The following is a 17,112-nucleotide window of genomic DNA, read 5'->3' as shown; positions in this document are numbered from 1 at the left end:
CTCCTTGCCACGCCCTCCAAGTCAATATAATGGAGCAGGCTCTTCGCTCACTAGGGTACCCACCTTGGGTACCCTATTTGGAATACCTGTATTTGGTACCTATTTGGAATAGGGTACCACCCATTTGGAAGGGACATTCAGTCCCCAGAGGACTGCTGGCAAGAGAGAAAAGAAGACAAGAAATGGGGGATGGGAATGTGCGTCACCAATCCAGGCTGAGCTGCCAGAAGGCCTCAGCCACCCCTGGGTGTGTGTCTGTTTCTGAGCCTGTCTTCTCACCTACACGATGTCCTGAGTGGTGTTCCCTCAAGGCCTCTCTGGCTCTAAGAAATCTAGGATTCTCTTCTTCCTCACCCTAGTGTCCCCATCGATGAATGTCTTGTAGGTACTTAAAACATTCACTGAACCATTGAGTAAAACAGATCCTCCATCAGTCCAAAGAGCACAGAGGCCAGGAAGGCAATGCCCCCTTTTGGTATCGACCACCTGAGGGACAGAAGCCACCGGTCTCTGAAAGCCCAGCAATGCGGGAGACCTTTGCAAACCGGCTTTCTCTCCCAGAGGGACTGATGTGGCTGCAGGAGCCACAGGAAGCAGGAAAATGTGCCTAAAGGAGAGAGGGTGGCCGGACCCCCAAGAGGAGCAGATTTCCAAACTCGTACTGTCCTACTACCCAGCTCCTGGCCTTCCTGTTCTTTCTGGCTTCCCTCTCCTCCGCGCCTCGTCTCCACTCTGCATCCTCTCCCTGCCCTCTCCCAGCACCTTTGCTCTCTTGCCCAGCCACAGCCTGTCTCCTTCCTTTATAGGGCCTCTGAGGCTTCCACCGGATCCCATCAGCCAGAAAGACTCGGGGGCTGGGAGGAGACCGCCACCTCGAGCCAGGAGCCTCGGACTTTCTCAGGGTCAGGGCAGGGAGAAAGCAGCAGAGGGAATGAATCTCTCGTCTGTGCTCTTGAGATGAGTACTAGGAAAGGGACTCCTCTTTGTGGGAATCTGGAAGTACATTTCTCGATACCTTCTTCCACAGGGTTCCTGGGGAGGTGTCTTCCTTCTGGCCCTCCTCAGCCTTCCCCGACACACACTCCCGGGCACAGACCTAGATGAGACAGAAAACTGCCCTCTCTCTTCCCGCTTGAGACCTATTTAGAAGTGGTGTGTGTGTGTGTGTGTTATGGTTGATGTGTGTGAGAGCGTACACAGGGCACTGTGCATGGCACTGAGGGTGCTGTGTTCCCCTGTGGTCAATGTACGGTGCATTTGGGGTGTACGTGGTCTATCTGTGGTATGATATACTTGTGTGTGCGTGTGTGGATGAAGTGTGTAGCACAACAGAACGCGTGGTGTTTGTGTGCGCAAGGGTGTGTAATGTGGTAGGTACGTAAGTGTGGGGTGTTAGGGGCACATTTGTGACGTGTGATGGGGAGGACTGAAGTGGGTACGTGGCCACCTCAGTCCCACGTGGGAGCTAGCTGTCCAGGGTCACCCAGTCAGAGAAGCCAGGGATAACCAGTATCCAGGCAACCATGTTGGGGGGAGGGGAGGAGATATAGAGGTGAGGAATGGGCAGGAAAAGGAAGGGAGGCTGGGAATTGAAGAGGAGTTTCCATGGCAACTACCAGGGAGGTCACGTGCAAAAGGCTAAGTTGCAGAAACAGATACACACAATCACACATACACAATATGAGGGCGCGGGGCCCCCACGGTGGGGTTCCTTGCACAGAGGGCATGGGCTGCCCACTGGCCCATCTCCAAACCTGGAAATCCGGGCCCAGCTAGAGAGCACAACACCCAGGAGACAAAGGAAGTGGAGACAGAGGCCACGTTGGTGGGCAGAAAGCTGCACAGCCAGCCCCTCCTCCCCTGCCTGGGGGTTGGCAGTAGGGGTCTGACCAGGCCCACTCTCCAGCGCAGCGGCTCCCACCCTCGGGTGCCTTCTCTGACAGCGGCCACTTGTAAGAGCCAGCAGCAAGCGCCAGGAGCTGGGGCTGCTCTTCCAACTGTCCATGGAAGCCCAGCGATACACAATGGGGGAACCTCTGCCAGGGCCAGCCCTGCTGGGGAACGGGGCTGGGCATGGGGAAAGGGGAGAACGGGGGATCGGGGAGGCTCCCTGGAAGAAAACAGGACTGGATAAACAAGAAGGAGAAGAAAAACCACCAACAACAACAGCAACCAATGCAGACATTCTCATGAATGCCACGCTCTGGAAGCCCAGCCCTTCTTTCCTTCCCCCCACCCCCCGCTCCACCCGCTTGCCCACCGCCCAGCCCCAGCTCCCATGCCCCCCAAGCACCAAACCAGCCGCCCCATTTTGTATTGCTGGTGTGTCTACACTCGCGCATCCAGCGACCTCTCCGTCTTCACATGCCCACGCTCCACTCCAGTGTCCACAGCCTCCCAGTAACAAAGGGGAAACTCCCGCTGGATACAGGGTGGGAGCTGCCCCTTGCCCTGCCCCAAAACGCCGTAGCCCCGAGCTCGGGCACCGGCTTCGCCCCCACCGCCGCGGACGGCCTCCCCGCCGAGGCCGCGGTCCTCTTCCGACGCCCACCTCCGCGTTCACAGCCCCCCGCGCGTTTCCGCCGCCCGGGCAGCCTCGGGCCCGAGAGGGCCGCTCACACCCACCGAAACAAACAACGTCGGGCCGCTGCCCGCGCGCGGTCGCTCCCCACCCCGGCCTCGCGCCCTCCTCCTCGGAAGACGCGCCCAACTTTGCCTCCCGCGCCGCGGGTTACCTGCAGAGCGCGAGCCCCTCGGAGGCGATCCCCGGAGGACGCACGGAGTCCGAGGAGCCTGGGAGCAGCGGGGCTGGGGGCAGGGCGGTGGGCGAGGCTCTCGCGTGTTTCCCGCCTCCCCTCCTGCGCAGGGCTGGGGCGGGCGGGAGCCGCGCGGCTGGCGGGGGTGGGAGAGGGGGGCGGGGCTCGGCCGGGCCGGGGCTCGGGGACCGGCCGCCGCGGTGTCACCGGCTGGCGTCGCGCGAGCAGCCCCTCTGCGTCCCTCTCCTCGAGGGGTGAGGGCGGGCGCCTCTCCTAGGGCGGGCCCGCTCCCGAAGCAACAGGAGACTGCCGCCGAGGGGGCGGGCCCGCGCCCGGGATCTGCCTGCAGCTGCTGCTTTTTGGTTTTCCTCTGGGAAGGCAGCGAGACGAACACAATGACAGAGCTAGTGTCTCTCTGAAATAGTAAACTGAGGGGAACGGGAAAATAACCGAGCACCAGACACAGCAACCCACGTTAATTGGGAGGCTTGGCAATTAAGGGAAATGTGTACCCACAGCATGAATGGCTGTGTCGTGGGTGCCTGAGCGCGCTCCGGTTGTAGTTGTCATTTCCAGCTAGAGCCAGGTGGGGGGCGCGGGGCGGGGCGCTCACCCGACTCACAGGTGTGCCACCCAGAATCCCCTTTCCAGGGCCCCTCGTTCTGGCCCTGCTGGGTTGCAATCCTTCCACCACCCCAACCTCAGGCTCCAGATTTAAGAGGACAGCTGAATTTCGAGATGTAAATCCTGGCTCTGTGGGGTCTACCTGTGACGTAACCTTGAGCCAATGGCTAAGGAAGATGTCGCACCTCAGTTTCCTTCCCGGTGACAATGGCTGTGGGAACACTCACCTCCTAGGAGGCTGAGGAGCCCGGAGGGAGTACTCTGCAAACCGGAGGCCACGGAGAGCAGAAAGGCCTGTAGGAAGGGGCCAGTCAGGTCCTGGCAGAGACCACAGAAACACAGCAAGGGCTGGCCATTCATTGGTAACCAGAAAGCCATTCTGCCTGCCACAAGGCTGCCCAGCCTGAGCCAGGATGGGGGTGGACAGGCTGAGGGGTGTTTCCCGGGAGACACTGTCCCCACCTAGGCAGGGCCACAGAGACTTCCTTAAAGACCCCCAATCCTGGGATGAGGGGTACAGCTGGGAGGGGACCCAGCCCTACCTCTAACACCCCCAACCCTCAGCCTCAATATTTTTATTTGCAAAAGGAAGGAAACTAGAGAATTCTAAAGCCACTTCAAGCCCTCACCTAGATGATTTTATGACTTCAACAAATGATTAAGTCTCAAAACCCTGAGGCAAGACATATTCATGAATTCAAAAAGGCTCTGCCCTTTTTGGAAGCCCTAAGTGGTCACTGAGAACAAGTGGGTAGCCTCCCTCACCCAAAGGAGACTTATGGATGACAGTTTTGACCCACTGAGCACAGGACCTTGGACAAAGTGGACATGGTTCTGAGACAGTCCCCCAGCTCTGTGGGTACCTCTGAAGGCTAAAGCTCTAAGCCTGACTCTAGTCTCACTGATCCACAGGACTCGACACAGACCGAGTCACCTTTCTGTCCCTACCTTTTCCTCTACAAGTGAAGACTTGGTGACAGCTGTCCTCCCTCTTCTTTTGCTCTAGCGGGAGAGAGTGATGAAACCATACCACTTGGTAGGCCCACGTCCTTGGGCAAGCAGATTAATCCCTCCCAGATGACCTTGAGTGTTGCCTTTTGACCATTTCTCTGCACTGTTCTTTGGAATTCCTCCTGGTTGGGAACACACCAAACCCAGTCTTTGCAAGCCTGTTTGGGGAAAAAAAGGAACTCCGAAGCCAAGTGACCCAGAGTAGCAGCCCCTTTCCTGCCACAGAATTGCAAGGTGTTTGGCCAAATTACTTCCTGGGAGCAGCTGTTGGCTTTGCTGACCACTATAAGGGCTGGGGAGGGAGAACAGGACCTATGATCACTAGAGGAAGGCCCATGGCTCGCCTCTCAAATTGTGCATCTTCACAGCTCCCCCAGGAGCACTGAAGAAGAAATCTGGGGTGGGACTGCCTTGAAATCCACACAAGTTTGTTTTAGAAAGAGTAGCACCCCCCCCCCCGGGGAAAAAGAAGCACATCTAGCCCCCGTGAAATGCGGGCATGGGTGTTAAAGGGTCTCCAGCTGCTCCCCATTCTTTCAATCCTTTACTGATGTGGGGAGCCCCTCTGCACCGAGCCCTGGGCCACACTGCAGGATACAACAGTGAAAGGAAAGGCGAACAGGCAAGATGGATATTTATCAGCTAGTCCTACAAAAAAGTTTTAATTAGGGGCACCTGGGTGGCTTAGTGGGTTAAAGCCTCTGCCTCTTGCTCAGGTCATGATCTCAGGTTCCTGGGATCAAGCCCCGAGTTGGGCTTTCTGCTCAGCGGGGAGCCAGCTTCCCTTTCTTTCTCCCTGCCTACTTGTGATCTCTGTCTGTCAAATGAATAAATAAAATCTTTTTTTTTTTTAAAGTTTTAATTAAAACCTGTTCAGAGCCCTGAGGATTAGCATTTGAAAAGCGAGTCAAATAGTCAAGAGGTGTGAAAGGGATGAGGTGAAGGAGCCAGGAGTTGGAGTGACAGGCAGGACTGGGAAATGAATCCAACATAGGAACAGAAGCCACACGTGCAAAGGCCCTGAGGCCAAAGGAGCATGGCATGAAAGAAGCCACTGTGGACCTTGAGCAGGGGAGACAGGCCGGGGTAGGAAACGATACCAGACCAGGCAGGCCTGGAAGATCCTGGGTGAGTCCAGCTCTTATCCTCAGGACAATAGGAAGTCACTGACGGGCATTAGGAAGATGGTTGCAAGCAAGAACTGGGGAGTGGCTGGCTTAGGAGGACCCAACAGTGAGAGCTCAGGGGCTGTGAGGAGAGCAATGGTAATGTGAAGGTACAAAATGAGCCTGACCCCCAAATGAGGAGAACATGGCTTCTCTAAAGGCCCTGCGAGCAAAGAGAGAGAGAATGAGCGAGCTGGGGCAGGAGTGCACAGCCATGGTGGAAATAGGACAAGAAAGGCTAGCAACCATTTCTAAAATGCTCCCCACTTGTCCAGAATTGGAGCCATGAAAAGACCTAGGGCTTAGAAGGACAGCCTAAATGTCGGGAGCACAAGGGACAGCTCAATGCTTTAAAGCTTGTGCTAAGCTCAGTAACTCACAACTGTGCTACTAAATACTAAAACCCCATGTGGGGAGCCCTTGCCTTGTCGCCAGGCACTCCAGCAAAAATAGCCTGTCCGCGTGTCAGAGCCCGGGGCATGGAGCGGCGGCCCGACTGACTGGCCAGTCGGGCCTCCGCTCCATGCCCCGGGCTCTGACCAGCAGGGAAAATTAACAGGCAAGACCACGAGTTGTGGAGAAAGACCCCGACCTCTCCTAGCATGTAACCCTCCAAGATGGCTTTTGGGGTACTGTTTCACCCTGCCGTGCGTCCTGAGGAATCAGAGCAGCTCCTCCCCACCAGCTGCTACTTTCAGTCCATTCCCACTCACGTTGTACAAGTTCGAATGCACCTTCGCCCCTCGGCTGAAGGCAGAGCCTCCGAACCCCACGACAGAACCGTTTCCTAACTCCTTGGCTGAAAGTGCCTGGTCACTTCCAAACTGCTCTTTGAACCTGGTCTCTTCCACCCTCCCTGACCTGGGTTTTTGACCCTCCCCCACCCCCACCCCCACCCCACTCCCACCCCACCCCACCCCCACCGGCTTCTCCCTCAAATGGCTTGTCTAGGGCCCTTTGCCACTTTACCCCATTCCTGGACCATCCAGTCCACAGCCATGCTTTTACCATCCACTTAGGGCTGATGGCCCCACCCTCTCCAGCCCTGGTCCTCACCCCCAGAGACCCAGAGGAGTCATGCCCAGGGACCCAGCACTGCCCATGCTGAATCCATCATCCAACTGTCCTCGCATATGAAAGGAGCTTCCCCTCCTGGGTCTTTCTTGAATTCCTAAACGGCACTGCCCTGCCCCGAACCCCACCACCAGTCACTCACCCGGGAGAGCATGTACCGTCCTCACTCCCCTCCCGCCCAGTGCTTCTGTTCTAGATCAGGCCTCTCTGCTGCCAGACTCCTGCTGGAGACTCTGCCTCAGTGTCCCCACCCCCAGGCTCTCAACTCTCTGATATTTTCTGCAGCTCGGATGTGACTCAAACCTTCAGCCGCTCCGTGTTTTCTACACCCTATCGTCTGACTTCTTAACATGACATTCCGTCTTTACAACCCAACACACACCCGCCTCTTGGCTTCATCTCCCGACCCCACTCTTTGCTCGGCCTTCCCCATCCCATCTCCACCCCTGTCAGCCCAATCCCTGCAAATGCTGTCTCCCAGCCCAAAAGGGCTACTCACAATGATCCGAATATGCTGCCTGCTTGCTGCCCCTGATCTTTGCTCATGTAGTTTCTCTGCTTCAAACGTCTCCTAATTCCCTTCTCGTAAGAATCCTCCCTACTCTGCAAAGCTAAATTCAAACATCACTTTATTGAAATTAAGGCTGTCTTCTCCATGCTGTCATGACCGGCGTCAAGCCTCTCCATTGATCACGGTGCACATCATCGTCTGGCTTTTAGTTTGTGTCATTACCTATGTGCGACCCTAATGGAATGGGAAGTCCTTGGGGGCAGCCTGGCCTCTCACTCCATATGTAGACCCCAGTGTCTCGTCTGGTGACCTGTCTGTAGCTAGTGACCTGTAGCTCACAAGACCCAGCATGGTTATGTCCTAGCCAACCTCTCCAGATTCATTGTGAACACATTTTTCCTTGCTCGCTCAGCAATCTGTCAGTTTCACCAAAGCCTCAGAACCGTCTCCCCATGCACTGGTACCCTGGTGCCTGCACACCTGTGTGCAATGCACTTGTCTTTCCCCAGAATAAAGGACAAAGGAGCAGGGCTGTTGAGGTCACAGGTAGAGGTGAGGGGAGTGGTGAGCCTCCCGGGGCTCTGGGGCCAGACCACCTGTAGGGGAAGAGAAGGAGACCCTGATACCGACATGGGAGCTTGAAAAGCAGGACGTCTCTGATGGTGGAGGGAGCCATGGGGACCAGGTGGATAGCAGACACTGCTGGTTCCCTAGATCAGCTTGGTTTTCTTGTTTGTTTGTTTGTTTGTTTGTTTTTTTCTGTCCTTTCGCTAACCAAGCTACAATGTGCTCTGTTTAAAAACCACCTGTTCTCCAGATTTACTAGAGGGGATCTATGTGACCCAGCTCTGGCCAAGAAGATGGCAACAGAATTCTATTGAGTAAGAATTCTAAAAAAGACACATGACTTTGCCCTTTGCACTTTTCTTCTCCCTCTTCCTCATCCTCCCCTTCCGTCCCCTCTTCTTCTCCCTCCTACTTTTCCTCCTCTTCCTCCTCATCCTTTTTTTGGTCAGAAATATGAATGTGATGCCTGAAGGTAAAGCGGCCATCTTGCATTCCAGATTTCTTGCCACCTGAGAAAATTCAGCTCACGTCACAGAAATGCCCTGTAACTGGTTTTCTGTCCCATGCAGCCAACACAGTCCTGACTGGTACAAATAGAATGGACCAGCTGGGGAGGATAGCCTTGCATCATGAGAAAGCAGAAACTCAGCACGGGCACATCTTGTTGGCCTAGAAGACCCCTACCTGCCACTTAACGCTAGCATATACCTGACACGTGCCAACCCCAGCACCTCTCTTCCTGGACCTGGTCCCCCTAAGTCCCCCCTCCTCACTGACTTAGCCACCTTTATAGCAGGATCTGGATTTTGAGAAGGGAAGAAAGCAAATGCAGGCTGAGTGGGGAAGGTCTGAAATAAAATTTCACCCTGTCTTCCCACAGGAAAACTATAACATATGTCAGGAAACAAGGCATGCCAGAGCATGCATGAGATTTGCTCCTAAGTGAAAAATCCACCCAGTCCCATCAGTCTAGGGAACTAATTCTGCCTGATTAACTTAAACTTGCCATGTAAGTGTGAAGCATCACCTCGAGGTGCCGATCTCTAATTATGAGCTTGCCCCTTCCAGAGCTGCTGGTCGTCCAAATCAAGCACATGACCACTCCTCCCCCTGCCTTTCCACTCTGCAAATGTGCACCCATTTGTCTTTTCCCGGTGAATGCAAATGGGAGAAAACGAGCCATGTTGCCCTTTGGAGATAATGATGTTGGCAATTCAATACATAATGGCTCCCTAGACAAGACCAGAATAGTTTCGTGTTTCTGCTTTCCCCATGCATGGAGAAGCTGACAGCCTGTTAGCATAAGCAGGCGTCTGAACTCCCCACCCCTCCCTGAGCGCCTGGAGCCAACGTTTGTGGGGAGAGGCACCTGTTTATCATCATGTACTCTTCCAACCCACTGGATCCAGGTTCAGAACAGAGGCTGTTGCTGAGTTTGTGAGCCAGAAGAGCCACAGGGACCCAGCCGTCACCTCTATTGAGTCTCTCGGCCAGCCCTGCACCTAGACAATAACCCACTAGCCCAGCCACACTTCCAGGCAAGAAAGACTTGAATCCACTTTTTTTCTCTTTTGCATCCCCCACTCCCACCTGCACCCCAAAGCCCAAGCTAGAGTTGAGGGGAGCAATAAAAATGATCTGGGCTGTCTGGTGGCTGAACTTTATAGAGGAGTCTTGCGTGAAGCCTGAAACTACTTGCTGTGAGGGGAGAACAACTTCCGTGCGAGGCAAACTCAGCACCTGTGCACAGAGCTGCGTTTCTCCCAAGAAGCGGACAGCAGCAGCCAGACGCCCGGCATCCTGGGGCTGTGCCTGGCCCGCCTTGGGAAGGCAGCTCATTTCTGACCATAATGGGCTTCCAAGAGGGACTCCACGCAGGCCTGAAGACCCCTGCAGTTGTGGGGATGCTGCCTCTCTTGTCTGTTGGTAGTGGACTCTTGGGTTCATTGACTTCTCCATCTCCCTCCATCCTCCTGCCATTCCGTTCTCTCTTTGATGCTGCTGTGTATGTAATTGCCTCTCAGACCAGAAGCCTGTTTGATGTCCACCATTTAAAGCATTATCTCTATTGATTTTCGTTTTTTAGGACTTATATGGAACCTTAGGTGTGGCTGGTGGGAGGTGAAGAGCATAAAACCCTCACCCCTCTCTACTTCACTCTAATATTAATATTCACTCTAATAATAAGCATCTATATAGCCCTTGAACACAACTCCTTCCCAGCACATTGTTAGCTCAGAACCTTCAGCTCCCAAATCAGCAGGCGGGGTGCCATGACTTGACCCAGGCAATCACCTAAGTGGGTTGCTCTTGGATGGTGCAGAACTTGAAGACAGGAAGAATATCCAGTTTATGTTTTACCGTTTGTTTGCTTTGTTCGGGAATGGTTTTAGGTTTTTTTTTTTTTTTTTTTCTTCTTCTTTTATGCTTCTAACACCTGGTCCCTAACACTTCCAATGTAATTGGTGGCTAATCAGTATTTACTAATGCAAGAGATTAGAGTGATATTGACGGAGAAAAACAACGTGCCTCAAGAAAAAGAGCCCCCCCCCCACCCCGCCCTGCCCCTGACCAGCACTAAGAGGCCGTCTGATGCTGCCTGGGCTGGCAGATAAGTGGGAGGCAGAGATGGAAAGCAGGGTTCCAGGGACATGGGCCACAGCGGATGCATCTGGATATTGCTCTTAACTTACGGTAAGTTGTGCCTCCAGAGATAGCCTCAGCAGTGTCTCCCATCCCACGGGCTCTTCTGCCACTGTGAGGTGGCACTTGTCTCTCCTCTCCGCAATCCGGGCTGGCCACAGCACTTAGTCTGAGCAACATAAAGGGGCAGAACAATCACCATATAACTTTTTAGATGGGGTCTGCAGCAAAGAGCTGCAGCTTCTGCCTTCAATGTTTTGAACACCACCGCTTGGAAGCCACCTGCCTTAGAGGAAGTCAGACTACTCTGCTGGAGAGACAGAGAGAACGCGGAGAAAGGATAGAAGCCACCTCGGACATTCCCATGCCAGATGAGCTCCTCCTGCTCAAATCTGGAGCAAATAAAGTGGTGGCTGTTTTTTACACCATTAAGTTTGGAAGCATTTGATTTTGTGCCATAGATGACTCAAGCAAGATGATCAGGCCCACCCTGGACCCATAAATCCAATGCTCCAGGAACAGGACCTGGGTGTCGGCTTTTTAACAGAACCTGCCTAGGACAGGGAGAGAGCTGAGCCTCCCAGTGACTTCTCCCATGGATGATTTCATTTGTGGCTTGCAGAGTCAGTGGCTCTGAAGCCCTGGAACGTACAGTGCATCGGAGCTGCAGGAACCTGGGCCAGGGACATACATGACGAGAGAGATAAGGCAACATCTTAGAAGAAACAGGGTACCACAGAGCTCTGTGTGCAGAGCCCCAAACAGAGCCATGGGACATCTGAACTGGATGAAGCCTTAGAGGACGTTTGGCAAGCTGGGAGCCCAGAGGGGGGAACTGACTGACTCAAAGTCACCTAGCTTGCTTGTGACCCAATTGGGACCAGAGCAAGGTCTCCTGCGTACTGGTCCACTCTTTCCCTCACCCATCTGTCTCTCAGGATTTCTGTGTCCTGAAGAGTGAGAAAACACGCTTTCTTAAATGCATGATAAATACCTTAAAATACTAAATACCTTCAAATAAGCCATGTACATGTGAGTACCAATTATTAATATCCCAATGAATGTGAACATACCAAGAGTATCCAAAGTAAGAGAAAGGTCAGAATTAGAGGTGGAACTAATCTGGGCTGCCTTCCTGAAACAGTTGACCTTTGAAGGAAGAGGATGGAGGTTTGTGGCAGGCAGATAGGGAACCCAGGCACAGAGGTTGGAATGAGACCTGTGGGATGTACGGTCTCATCTACTTAGCAGGTTCAGAAAGGCCTGCCGAGAAGGAACAGGGATTTATAAGATTCCATCTAGGGTCTGTTTCTTATCTGGTTCCTCCATCCATGGAAGGGAGACAGGACTGGCAGCTGTCCAAAGGGGAAGGCCTAATCACACAGACTTCCTGAGTCCCCACCCACCCCACTGGGCTGTTAAGAAGGCTGGGGGGTGAGGGGTGGGTGGTTGAGTGGGTTAAGGCCTTTGTCTTCAGCTCAGGTCATGATCCCAGGGTCCTGGGATAGAGCCCCGCATCAGGTTCTCTGCTTGGCAGGGAGCCTGCTTCCTCCTCTCTCTCTGCCTGTCTCTCTGCCTACTTGTGATCTCTGTCTGTCAAATAAATAAATCTTTGGGGAAAAATAAAGAAGGCTGACCAGGGCCTGGGAGACAACAGGCCCCAAAAGCTCTATCTGCAAGACCAAGGCTTCTGAACTTGGTGTCAGGATTCTTCTCTCTTCCCCTCTCTCCCCTCAAAGTCTAGCCCCTCTTTGTTATTAGAAGAAGCCCCTGAGACACCACCCAATGAGTTTATTTTTAGCTTCCCATTCTTTCCTAGGAGCTGCCATGAGAAGAGAACATAAGTTAAGGGTTCCCAGCTGTCCTGCGCTGAGGATTGAACAAGAGAGAAGGGATTTTGCCTGTAGTAGAAGAGGTCAAGTCCAAGCAGACGGAAGAGCTAACTTTGCGGTCAGAGTGGGCAAAATGAGCAAGGTTGGTTAAATTTATTTCTTTGTCAAATAACTCTCACTCAATGGACAAATCAATAACATTTTCTGCAGTTTCCTCACTGAAGAGCAGTTTCTTTTGGAAAAGGGGAAGGAGGCTGGTAGAATGTAGTCGGGAATTAGAATCCAGGACTGCTGGATTTGAACGAGTCACCTGACTTCTCTGAGTGTCCGTTTCCTCTCTGGGAAGATGGTATTAATGCTACTCTCGATCCCGTAGGGTCCTTGTGGGGACCGATCAAGCTAAGACTCGGAAAGCGCGTGCTGCCACATGCTAGCGATGGCAATCACTCAGTCAATATTCCTTTCTTGACTTCCCTGTCCTAAGTAAACCCACTTTGACCAGCCCCAAGATAGAAGCTCATCTTTAACCAACACCCGGTATGGACATACCACATGACAGGCTCACAACAGGGCAGGTTGCAACGTGACACGGCCCCTGCTTCTGACCACGATACCTTTGCAGATCATCAGGACCTTGGGTGGTCCAGGAGGAATGCAAGGGCCACCAGCCCCGCTGCGTGTCTGGGGGACCCTGATCAACCCAGCTGAACTCACTGAGCTGGCTCACTGGCAGAACCAGCGAACTGCATGTCAAGGCAGAAACACAAATGCCACCGCCAACCTGAAGTGAGCATTTCCCGTGTGCCTGGCTCCGTGCCAATGAGTTCACATGCATCACCTCACTCAATCCGAACAGCAGCCCCGCAAGGCAGATCCTAGGATCGATCAGCCCCATTTCCGAGATGGGGAGACTGAGCCTGAAAGAACGACAACTCCCCCAGAGTCGCTGCGTTGATAAGCAGCAGAGCCAGGACATGAATCTAGGTGCAAACTGGGTACTCCTTTGGGGTTTTGTTTGGTGAAGATGTAACCTTAGTGTGTGGCTGTCTGGCCCCTTCTTCCCAGGAGGAGATTCTGCTCTCTGGAGCGCCCTCTGTGCACGACCCTGTGATATAAGGACACCCTCTTACAGCCATGCCCGGTGTGGAGCCGAGGCCCTGGCACCCGCCCTACCCTCCCTATCTCTCTGCACACCAGAGCCATTAGCCAGGGCTAGGCGGGAAACTGTTCCTTTGCCCTGGCCATCTGCTTAGGGGACGTGCAGGGGGATATTTTTCCCCCTGAATAAGCCATTTCTCTTGCTCTCCCATTGTGAATTTCCTGCTTTCTGCACCATTGAGATTAGATTTCTTTCTGTGATAAAAGAAGGAAGCCTTGTGGTAGCTCTGCCTAGGGATGGGTAAGAAATAGAAGCTCAGCTAGAAACATAGCTGCTGATTGTTACCACCATCGTAATTTAATATCTGCTAAGTGCCTCTAGACTTGGAAGTGCTTCGAGAAGACAGAGTCAAGGAGATGGGTAAGTTTTTTGCCCCGAGGAGGTCTCCATGCAAACCTCCATCTGCAAAACAAATTTCCCAAAGCCTCTCTCACGCAGGTGCATTCAGACACACACTACACTTCCTGGGGGGGGGGGGTGCTTCTCAAACCAACGTGCAAATCACAACCACCAGGGGTTAACTCACAAATGCCGGGCCCCACCCCCAGGAGAGGCTGATGCTTCTGGTCAGGGGAACCACACTTGGAGAACCAGCCCCCTCCTTCACCCACCGGCAGCTCTCAAGAGACTCACCCATGTGCTCAAAGGCACGGACACTTTCAGACAGACACAACCTGCCTCCTCTTCAGCATCCTTGGGCCCCAGTCTCCAGCCTCGCATTCTGGGCTCCAACCGCTCCTGTCTTCTTTATGTTCTTCAAGCTGGGCTCCTCCTGCCTCAGGAAGGAAAACAGGTGGGAGAAGAGTGAATTGAGGTGGAAAGGCCAGAATGTGGGGGATGGCAGGAGACCTTCCTGGCAAAATGGTCCCCAGTCCAGGTGGAAAAAGAAACGGGAAGCTTTCTGTCCGCTGGAGCATGTGTCCTCTTCATCTTTGTCTGGGTTATGCCTCCTTAGCTTTCAGACTGTAGCTCTGTCTGCCCTGTATCAAGGAAGCCTCCTCTGATTTCCTCTGCTACCCTGGCCATCATCATTAGACCAAGGGAGAGCCCAATTTAAGTGGTCATATCTTCATATAAATTTTCTCTACATGGTTACGGTAGGTATTTTTTTTTTTTAATGTACATCTGAGGGGTGCCTGGATGGCTCCGTCAGTTAAGTCTCCAACCCTTGATTTTGGCCCAGGTCATGATCCCAGTGTCATGCGCTAGAGCCTTGCATCGGGCTCTGCAATGGCCAAGGAGCCTGCCTACGATTCTCTCCCTCTGCCCCTCCCCACCCCATATGTGCATGCATGCACTCCCTCCCTCTCTCTTTCTTAAAAAAAAAAAAAAAAGTATGTTTAACCCCATGAGAGACAGGATCATACTGAGTTCCACACAGTTTCACCCCTACCTGAGCATCTGCTTCAGGGTAGCTGCTCAGAAGCGTTTGTTGAATGACTAAATGAACCCTCACACGTGGGCACAGCTCACATGTACACACAGGTATTCACACAAGAAGACATTCACATGTATTCTTTCATGTCTACCCTCAGCATTCTTTGCAGAAAAACAGAGCAGATGCGGTTTGGACACTGAGGTATAGAAGTTAATTCAACTCTTCTGAAAAACAATTCAGCATTTGGAATAGAAATGTAAACAATCCTACTTACTGAAATGTACTCATGGCAACAGTGTTTATAAAGCAAACTCTGGAAACTAACTATCCCTACTTAGATGTCCACTGACAGATTAAGAAAACTGGTATATCTAGCCAATGGAATAGCTTACAGTTGTTAAAGATGATAATATCTATCCCTTTGGGGAAGGTGCTTATCTCATATTATCAAGAAAATAAAATCAACATACAAAATAATCTGTAAAATATGATCCCATTTACATAAAACTATAGCCCTCTCTATGATTGCATAGAGTTGTTTAAGATTTATTTGTTTAGACTTATTTAAGATTTTATTTATTTATTTGAGAAAGAGAGTGTGTGTGCACAGTAGAGAGAGCATGAGCACGGACAGAGGCAGGGGGATAAGCAGGCTCTCCACGCTGAGCAGGGAGCCCTATGTGGAGCTCGATGCCAGGACCCTGAGATTATGACCTGAGCTGAAGGCAGACACTTCACTGACTGAGTCACCCAGGCACCCCACATCGTGGGATTGAAGATGATTTTTACTTTCTTCTTTGCGATAGTACTGACTTCATACTGTTGCTGAGAGATGAAAAGAGATAAAATGTGGATGATGTGGAGAGTTTAGAGTATGATACTAGCACGAAAAGTTCTCTTTATATCATTTGTATAGTTTCCAGGATTGTTTTGATTTTTAAGAATCCTCCTGTAGTGAGAACAAAGTTACAAAATCACAAGAACAATAAAGCTTTAAAACACAGACCCGGCTGGAAAGGGCCAAGGGCAGGTATGTGTCCTCCAGCTCTAGCTCAAACCCCAGTCCCAGCACTTAATACAGTCCTCAGTACTAGTAAGTGCTTACAACAATTTGTTAAATTCAACTGGATTTGGAGCATCCATTAGTCCAGTGAGAAGCTTTATCAGAAAAGAACCTAATGGAATACTAGTCTCCAGTCCCACCACGAGGCAGACCCCAACCAGACTTCTTGTTGATACTGAGGGTGTCGGCCATAGGTCAGAGTGATTGGAGTGTTTCTCTCTCTCTGTTTTAAAGCTTTTATTTTTTTACTTGAAATAAAGAGCAAACGGAGATTGAGAATATGATGGGGGGCAGGGGTGAGGGGGAGAGGGAGAAACAGATTCCACGCTGAGCGGTGAGCCTGGACCCCAGGCTCACGACCTGAGCCAAAGACAGACACTTAATCAACTGCACCACCCAGGTGCCCCAACTGGAGTGTTTCTAACTAGAACCCTTGCCTGGGACACATCAAGCCCAGGAAATTAAGGAAATGTGAATCCCTGGTCCTCTTTCTTCCACCCACTGAGCTCTTCATTAACCTGCAGTTAAATTAACATCTCCTTTCTTCAACAAGACCCAACATCACCACAGAAAGCTGACTAGCCTTTGGCTTCTTTAGATGAGAGATTGTTCACTTTTTCCTGAAAGTGGACAGTGAGGGTAAGTAAAAGACATGGTTCCAAAGCAATTTCCAGGAAGCAACTATCCAAAGTCATCACCTGCAGATCCCCAGGTTTTGTCTTTTTGTGTGGTCTAATATAGCAGTCTTCAAAGTGTGGGGGTGCCTGAGACATTTTCAGGGCATCAGGAGGTCAAAACTATTTTCATAATAATAATGATATCATTTGCCTTTTTCATTGTGGTGATGTTTGCACCGATGACACATAAAAAGCAGTGGGCAAAACCATTGGCTCCTTACGTGAATCAAGGCAAGGGCACCAAATTGTGCCTGTAGTCATTTTACCACCACACACTTGGCAGTTTTGCTTAGGAACATCCTTGCTGAAGCAGTATAAATTATGAATTATTACAAGGTATTAACTTATTTAAATCCCAACCCCAAATATATGTCTTTTTAATATTCAGGGTGAAAAAAATGAGAGCACTTGTGCTGCATACCAAAATTTGGGGGTTGTTTCGAGAAAAAGCACTTATGTTTCAGCTGTGAGCTGAACTTGCCACTTTCTTCATGAAACACCATTTTTCCTTGAAAGAAGATTGACGAACTGCGATTACTCCGACTTCAGAGTTGGCAACCATTTCTTCAAAAATGAACAAAATGAGATCGTCACCTCGAAGAAAACATCTGACAGCGTTTGTCCCTAATGATATAATTTAAAATTTCAATT

General features: G+C 51.6%; 1 protein-coding gene across 3 annotated transcripts in view; it reads right to left on the bottom strand.

Annotated features, from left to right (window-relative positions):
- The window catches only part of FXYD6 (FXYD domain containing ion transport regulator 6), a 34,435-nt gene extending 31,395 nt beyond the window's left edge, over window positions 1-3,040 (bottom strand). For 2 of the 3 annotated variants that reach the window (XM_045080485.1, XM_045080486.1), the window contains exon 1: window positions 2,736-2,863. The gene's annotated coding sequence lies outside the window, so the exon portion shown is untranslated. Of the gene's footprint in view, window positions 1-2,735 lie in introns of all 3 variants that reach the window. The other variant, XM_045080487.1, reaches the window with a different exon arrangement.
- Between the last annotated feature and the right edge of the window lie 14,072 nt (window positions 3,041-17,112).

The sequence above is a fragment of the Mustela putorius genome, unplaced genomic scaffold (assembly GCF_011764305.1).
Source record: "Mustela putorius furo isolate JIRA1106 unplaced genomic scaffold, ASM1176430v1.1 tig00000460_pilon_pilon_pilon, whole genome shotgun sequence".
Taxonomy (NCBI): Eukaryota; Metazoa; Chordata; class Mammalia; order Carnivora; family Mustelidae; genus Mustela; species Mustela putorius.
Note: the sequence above shows the minus strand (reverse complement) of the source record. Positions and strands in the feature narration are given on the sequence as shown.